Below are 8412 nucleotides of genomic sequence, written 5' to 3'. Positions count from 1 at the left end.
TTGATCTCCTTGAAATGCTTATCGTTCATGACTAACACATATTAATAGATAAAAAAGAGTCAATAGATTCTGCATGGCAGTATATAAATAAACTTGATAATAATAATTAATAAAAGGGAATAAGCATGGCATACTTTACAAAACAGTGATCTGTGAGCCATACATGGCTTTATTTTCATGATACAGTGGAAAGTTGTAATAGTAGAACATCTGAATTGCTGAGTAAATGAGGTGCAGCTGACAGGCTTACAGTATGTTGGAAAGTAGTATGTGGTTCATAGCTCAAAATTTAGCTTTGGATTTTTAAATCAATTAGTGAAATTGATTAGCAACCTAGCCACAGGGGATGTACAAACTAGTGTGTTTCTTTGTGCCAGTCCCAAGCCCGGATGAATGGGGAGGGTTACATCAGGAAGGGCATCCGGTATAAAATTTTACCAAATCAATATGCGGACAACAATACAAATTTCCATGCTGAATTGGTCGAGCCCCGGGTTAACAACGACCGCCACCAGTACTGTTAGCCAACAGGGTGCTGGCGGAAATTGGGCTACTGTTGGCCGAAGAAGAAGAAGAAGAAGAGGGGGGAGACGTGTCCGGAGGCAGGAGGAGAGGAGGAAGGTAAAGAGAGTGGAACTGACGGTAGGAACTTTGAATGTTGACAGTATGACTGGTAAGGGGAGAGAGTTAGCCGATATGATGGAGAGAAGGAAGGTTGATATATTGCAAGAGACTAAATGGAAGGAGAGTAAGGCCAGGTGAATTCAAATTGTTCTATCATGGTGTGGATAGGAGGAGAAATGGAGTAGGAGTTATTCTGAAGGAACAGTATGTCAAGAGTGTTTTGGAGGTGAGAAGAGTGTCAGACAGAGTAATGATTATGAAGCTGGAAATTGGAGGTGTGATGATGAATGTTGTTAGTGCATATGCACCGCAAGTTGGCTGTGCAATTGGTGAGAAAGAAGATTTTTGGAGTGAGTTGGATGAAGGGATGAACAGTGTACCCAAGGGACAGAAAGTGGTGATTGGAGTGGATTTCAATGAACATGTTGGCGAAGGGAACAGAGGAAATGAGGAGGTGATGGGTAGGTATGGTGTCAAGGAAAGGAATGAAAAGGATGGACATGGCTGTGGTGAATACATATTTTAAGAAGAGGGAGAAACATAGGGTGAATTACAAGAGTGGAGGAAGGTGCACACAGGTGGATTACATACTATACAGAATAGTCGATCTGAAGGAGATTGAAGACTGCAAAGTAGTAGCAGGGGAAAGTATAGTTAAGTAGCATAGGATGGTGGTCTGTAGGATGAAGTTGGAGATCAAGAAGAGGAAGAGAGTGAGGGCAGAGCCAAGGATCAAATGGTGGAAGTTGAAAAAGGAAGACTGCAAGGTTGAATTTAGGGAGGAGGTGAGACAGACACTGGGTGGCAGTGAAGTTACCAGAAAGTTGGTAAAGAAGAAGTGGGATAGTCAGAGAGATGCAGAAAGTAGACAAGAGAACAAGGAGATAAGGCGCAAGGTGAAGAGAGAGGTGGCAAAGGCGAAAGAAAAGGCATATGATGAGTTGTATGAGAGGTTGGACACTAAGGAGGGAGAAAAGGACCTGTACCGATTGGCTAGACACAGGGACCGAGCTGGGGAAGATGTGCAGCTGGTTAGGGTGATAAAGGATAAAGATGGAAACATATTCACAAGCAAGGAGAGTGTGTTGAGCAGATGGAAAGAGTACTTTGAGAGGCTGAGAGAGAGAGAGAAGAGATTGGATGATGTGGAGATAGTGAATCAGGAAGTGCAACGGATTAGCAAGGAGGAAGTAAGGACAGCTATGAAGAGGATGAAAAATGGAAAAGTCTTTGGTCCAGATGACATACCTATGGAAGCATGGAGGTGTTTAGGAGAGATGGCAGTGGAGGTTTTAACCAGATTGTTTAATGGAATCTTGGAAAGTAAGAGGATGCCTGAGGAGTGGAGAAGAAGTGTAGTGGTGCCGATATTTAAGAATAAGGGGGATGTGCAGGACTGTAGTAACTACAGGGGGATAAAATTGATGAGCCACAGAATTAAGTTATGGGAAAGAGTAGTGGAAGCTCAGTTAAGAAGTGAGGTGATGATTACTGAGCAGCAGTATGGTTTCATGCCAAGAAAGAGCACCACAGATGCTATGTTTGCTCTGAGGGTGTTGATGGAGAAGTATAGAGAAGGCCAGAAGGAGTCACATTGCGTCTTTGTGGACCTGGAGAAAGCACATGACAGGGTGCCTTGAGAGGAGTTGTGGTATTGTATGAGGAAGTCAGGAGTAGCAGAGAAGTATGTAAGAGTTGTACAGGATATGTACGAGGGAAGTGTGACAGTGGTGAGGTCTGCGGTAGGAGTGACAGAGGTGGGATTACATCAGGGATCGGCTCTGAACCCTTTCTTATTTGCAATGGTGATGGACAGGCTGACAGACGAGATTAGACAGGAGTCCCAGTGGACTGTGATGTTTGCTGATGACATTGTGATCTGTAGCGATAGTAGGGAGCAGGTTGAGGAGACCCTGGACAGGTGGAGATATGCTCTAGAGAGGAGAGGAATGAAGGACAGTAGGAACAAGACAGAAAACATGTGTGTGAATGAGATGGAGGTCAGTGGAATGGTGAGGATGCAAGGAGTAGAGTTGGCGAAGGTGGATGAGTTTAAATACTTGGAATCAACAGTACAGAGTAATGGGGATTGTGGAAGAGAGGTGAACAAGAGAGTGTAGGTGGGATGGAATGGATGGAGTAGAGTGTCAGAAGAGATTTGTGACAGACGGATATCAGCAAGAGTGAAAGGGAAGGTCTACAGGACTGTAGTGAGACCAGCTATGTCATATGGGTTGGAGATGGTAGCACTGACCAGAAAGCAGGAGACAGAGCTGGTGGTGGCAGAGTTGAAGATGTTAAGATTTGCATTGGGTGTGATGAGAATGGACAGGATTAGAAATGAGGACATTAGAGGGTCGGCTCAGGTTGGACGGTTGGGAGACAAAGTCAGAGAGGCAAGATTGTGTTGGTTTGGACATGTGCAGATGAGAGATGATGGGTGTAATGGGAGAAGGATGTTAAAGATTGCGCTGCCAGGCAAGAGAAAAGGAGGAAAGCTTAAGAGAAGGTTTATGGATGTGGTGAGAGAGGACATGCAGGTGATGGGTGTAAGAGAACAAGATACAGAGGATAGGAAGAGATGGGAGAAGATGATCCGCTGTGGCAACACCTAACAGGAGCAGCCGAAAGAAGAAGAAGAAGAAGAAGTGAAACTGATTAGCCAAAGGGTGTTGGGTCTGTGCATTTCTGGAAGAGATGTTTTGCAAAAATGTTAAAATGTATTACAGTAATCCCTCCTCCATCGCGGGGGTTGCGTTCCAGAGCCACCCGCGAAATAAGAAAATCCGCGAAGTAGAAACCATATGTTTATATGGTTATTTTTATATTGTCATGCTTGGGTCACAGATTTGTGCAGAAACACAGGAGGTTGTAGAGAGACAGGAACGTTATTCAAACACTGCAAACAAACATTTGTCTCTTTTTCAAAAGTTTAAACTGTGCTCCATGACAAGACAGAGATGACAGTTCTGTCTCACAATTAAAAGAATGCAAACATATCTTCCTCTTCAAAGGAGTGCGCGTCAGGAGCACTGAATGTCAGAAAGTGAGAGAAAACCAAACAAATCAATAGGGCTGTTTGGCTTTTAAGTATGCGAAGCACCGCCGGTACAAAGCTGTTGAAGGCGGCAGCTCACACCCCCTCCGTCAGGAGCAGGGAGAGAGAGAGAGAGAGACAGAGGAAAACAAACAGTGAAAAATCAATACGTGCCCTTTGAGCTTTTAAGTATGCGAAGCACCGTGCAGCATGTCGCTTCACGAAGCAGCTGCACACAGAAGGTAGCAACGTGAAGATAATCTTTCAGCATTTTTAGACGAGCGTCCGTATCGTCTAGGTGTGCGAACTGCCCCCCTGCTCACACCCCTACGTCAGGATCAGAGAAAGTCAGTGCAAGAGAGAGAGAGAGAGAGAGAGAGAGAAACAAAAGTAAGTTGGGTAGCTTCTCAGCCATCTGCCAATAGCGTCCCTTGTATGAAATCAACTGGGCAAACCAACTGAGGAAGCATGTAACAGAAATTAAAAGACCCATTGTCCTCAGAAATCTGCGAACCAGCAAAAAATCCGCGATATATATTTAAATATGCTTACATATAAAATCCGCGATAGAGTGAAGCCGCGAAAGGCGAAGCGCTATATAGCGAGGGATCACTGTACATATTTACCATACTTACCACAATGCATTTGGGCATAACACGCTGTAAGCTCTTCTTCTAATTGCTTGCCTTCTGCGAAAAGCTCTCCAAACTGGATCAATATGCTGAAGACACTGACGAATGCGCCAACGTTGCAGATGAAAACCATGAGATCTTAGGCTACCTGTTACATAGGTTTCACCTGCATTTGGAGTTCGAGTCAGGATCTCTCTAATAATATTACAAAAATGGATATCAGAAACTTCAGAAAACCACTAAGAATGTACACCAGTTTGTATTCTATGGCGATAAAGTGTCCTTCTGTTAACACCAAAAATCCTTGAAATTCTTTGCCAACTCAATTCTAATGACAAAAAAATAACGGATTTGCTCAGCTGTTATTGCAAATCTAGGTCTTCCACGCATTCCAGATTGTATTAACTCCAGAACACTTGAGTTACAATTACAAATATCTTCATTTGTAAGATAGTGGCAACTAGTTAGCAACTGAAAAATTGAACTATAGAGATTTTGTAAAAATATAACCAACTCTTGCCTTCTACATACATCATGTTCAGAGCATATGTACATAAATGCATCAATGACTTGTAAATGATCTCCAAGATTCCTGTATGCATGTTGTCTTAGGCAAACATCACCTGAAAACTGGTACTGAATTAAGAAAATGCCTAGAGACAATACGTCAGTAAAATATTCAATAATATCTTCATCATTAGACTGAAGAAAATTGATGCACATAGTACAAATAAAAGTAAGTATCATCAAAGCCTTTATTTTTTAAATGAATGTTTTCCTTTCTGATTTTTATTTATACCACTCAGAATGTGGTCTGTTTTAATCTATTGCACACTGCATAAATTTGAATTGGAGTTTAAATATTCTCATGTAAATCAAAGGCCTTTTTTATGGAATGTATGTGACTCAGGGTTTAAAGTGTACAGTGTGTTTCATTATATTGTGTATGCATTTCAATATTATGTATGTGTCTGAACATACGGTATATACATTTCATCATATAGCTTATGCATTTCAGTATATAGTATATGCATTTCACTATGCAGTTTATGTGTTTTATTTGACAATGTACATATTTCACTATACAATTTAAGTGTTTCAATATGCAGTGTATACATTTCACTATGGAACGTATGGGTTTCAGTATACAGTGTATTTGTTTCACTATGTAGTCTATGCATTTCACTATACAGTGTATATGATCCACTACAGAACATATGTGTTTAAGTGCACAGTGTAACCATTTCAGTATACAGTGTGTGCATTTTACTATACAGTGTCAGTGTTTCACCATACAGTGTATACATTTCACTATAGAATGTATGTGTTTCACCATACAGTATATTTGTTTCACTATACAGTGTATATGTTTCACTGTAGAGTATATGCAATTCACTACACAGTGTATATATTTCACTGTAGACTGTAGGTGTTTCAATATACAGTGTATTCGTTTTACTGTATAGTGTATGCATTTCACTCTGGAATGTATACATTTCAGTATACATTGTATGTATTAAATTATAGAGAGTATGCATTTCAGTATAGAGTGTATGTACTGCTAAGAATGATTTATGTCCTAAATGGCACCCCATAATTCTCACGCCAGCTCAGTCCATTGGGTACTCAAGTTTTCGACTCGGTTTTGCAAACTGGTGGCACTCAGCATCAAAGCAGTGCTACTGTTCCTGTGTGTTTTCCTTTTATTTTTTAGAATCACATCCCTGACACATTTTTAACAAATACACAGAAATTAACTGCATATTCTTTTTTAGTTTAAGGCATCTTATTATAATCAACCTGTAACCATATAATGGTGCACGGAATGGCCAAACTATTCCAAATACCATAGCTGCTTTAGCATTGTTACTCTCAGTGCACCACTCAGAGTATTTTATCCCACTCTATGTGAGTGTGGAATCACAGCTGTACAGTAGCTGATCGGAAAGAAGATTATTGGGATACAGCATCTAGCACACACTGCCTCAGCCATGTGCACAGTCTATATGAACTTCTTCCATACAGCAAATGCTTCAGAGCCTTCCCCCCCAGGGGATCTCATGGTTCAGAAACAGTTTAATCCCAAGAGCTCTAAATACACACAATCATTCCATCAAGTGCTCCTGGTAGAATTGTTGGTACTTATAGGTACAATTAACTCATTGTAAACTTGCACTATAGTTGTGATATTGCACAACCTCAGCCACTTTATGAACTATTTCACTATCTGCATTATACAGTATGTACATGTGTTATTGTACTTTTGCTTTCATATTGTATATTTTTCATTATTTTTATTGTATTATTATTGTTATTATTATTATTTTATCATTTTATAGGAAAATAACTTTATGGAGGATATGCATATTGAATCTCATTGTACCATACAATAACAATAAAGGAATTCAATTCAATTCAGTATAACAGTGCGCATACTTACATATGATGACGAATGGCTTCTAAGTCGATTTAGATTTCCAAGCGTTATATTCTGTGAGCTCTTGATATCATTTTTAAGATGAAATGTAGTAAAGTATGTATATTACATTATACAGATAAATTTTTAACTTAATTTAAATAATGTATACTGTTAATAATTAAATTTGTGGGCATGGTGGCGCAGCAGTAGCAGTAGGGATTGTTCCTGCCTTGTACTCTATGCATGCTGTGACTGGCGTGACCCTGGATGGATAGATGGAGGGAATAATTAAGCATGTATTACGAAGATATTTCAATGTTCCTTAAGAGTTTTGAACAATTGTCATTCTAAGCTTGCAGATGGCTTGACATTTATTACAGAGCTGATTGTGGGGTGATTGGTTACTTGGAGAAAGAAAAGGAAGGACAGGAATTCAGGTTAGCATGGCTGAAAGAGACAGTACTGTTGCAATAAATTATTTCATCGAGGTTTGCGCACGGCACAGCAAGCTTCTGGCATTAGGTAGGAACAATCTCTGGATGTGGCGCCAACTTGTCTCTACCACTGCCCCACCGTGAGCCCATGTTTTAATTCCTATTATCATGAAAATAATATCAAGTATACATCTTAGTATTTAAATTGTTCCGAGAGCTTTAATATCATTAATGTAATGTAATCTGTGTTCTGTTGGCATAAGAGAAAACCCGTTTAAGAAGCACATACGGATTCACACACATAGAGCACATAGAAGAACAATAGAATATGAAGCATTTAACATGCTACCTTAGTTACAATGGGATTTGAGAAACTAGTAAATTAAACAATTTTAAGATGAAGTTTATAATGTTCTACTTTAATGACAAAATAAACTTTGTGAGGGCGGCACGGTGGCGCAGTGGGTAGCGCTGCTGCCTTGCAGTTGGGAGATCTGGGGACCTGGGTTCGATTCCCGGGTCCTCCCTGCGTGGAGTTTGCATGTTCTCCCCGTGTCTGCGTGGGTTTCCTCCAGGCGCTCCGGTTTCCTCCCACATTCCAAAGACATGCAGGTTAGGTGGATTGGTGATTCTAAATTGGCCCTAGTGTGTGCTTGGTGTGTGGGTGTGTTTGTGTGTGTCCTGCGGTGGGTTGGCACACTGCCCAGGATTGTTTCCTGCCTTGTGCCCTGTGTTGGCTGGGATTGGCTTCAGCAGACCCCCATGACCCTGTGTTTGGATTCAGCGGGTTGGAAAATGGATGGATGGATGGATGGATAAACTTTGTGATTAAAGTGGAAATTTCAAGGTTAAAGTTGATACTTTGGGGAGTTGGTCTCGTCTGTTATGGGAGATGGACATCTGAAGCAGATCTCCATTAGCAGTAGTGTTATTTTTTCTCTTTTTTTTATCATCCCGAGGTATCCTGTATTTATTCAACCCGAGGAGGCTCAATTAGAGTATCTGCAAGCATATATTAACATGACCGGCAGAAATAGGGTTCAGAAAAAAACCAGAAAGGACAGCTAAAGCTTCATCCAAGCCTAGACAGGCATTAAGTCCAAGTTCAAGGTACGACCTTTCAGAAACTGACCTGGAACAGATAGGCAAAAACACAGATTTCCTGCGACCTGACACTACTGTATCGTCTCCAGTCAAGAGCGAAAGTGGGAGTGATTGTACAAACAAATTGGGCCAGGATAGCTCTTTGATTCCAGAAGATTCATT

Source organism: Erpetoichthys calabaricus, chromosome 3 (genome assembly GCF_900747795.2).
Source record: "Erpetoichthys calabaricus chromosome 3, fErpCal1.3, whole genome shotgun sequence".
In the NCBI taxonomy this organism is placed as follows: domain Eukaryota; kingdom Metazoa; phylum Chordata; class Cladistia; order Polypteriformes; family Polypteridae; genus Erpetoichthys; species Erpetoichthys calabaricus.
The sequence above is the reverse complement of the archived record's forward strand: the minus strand, read 5'-3'. Positions refer to the sequence as shown.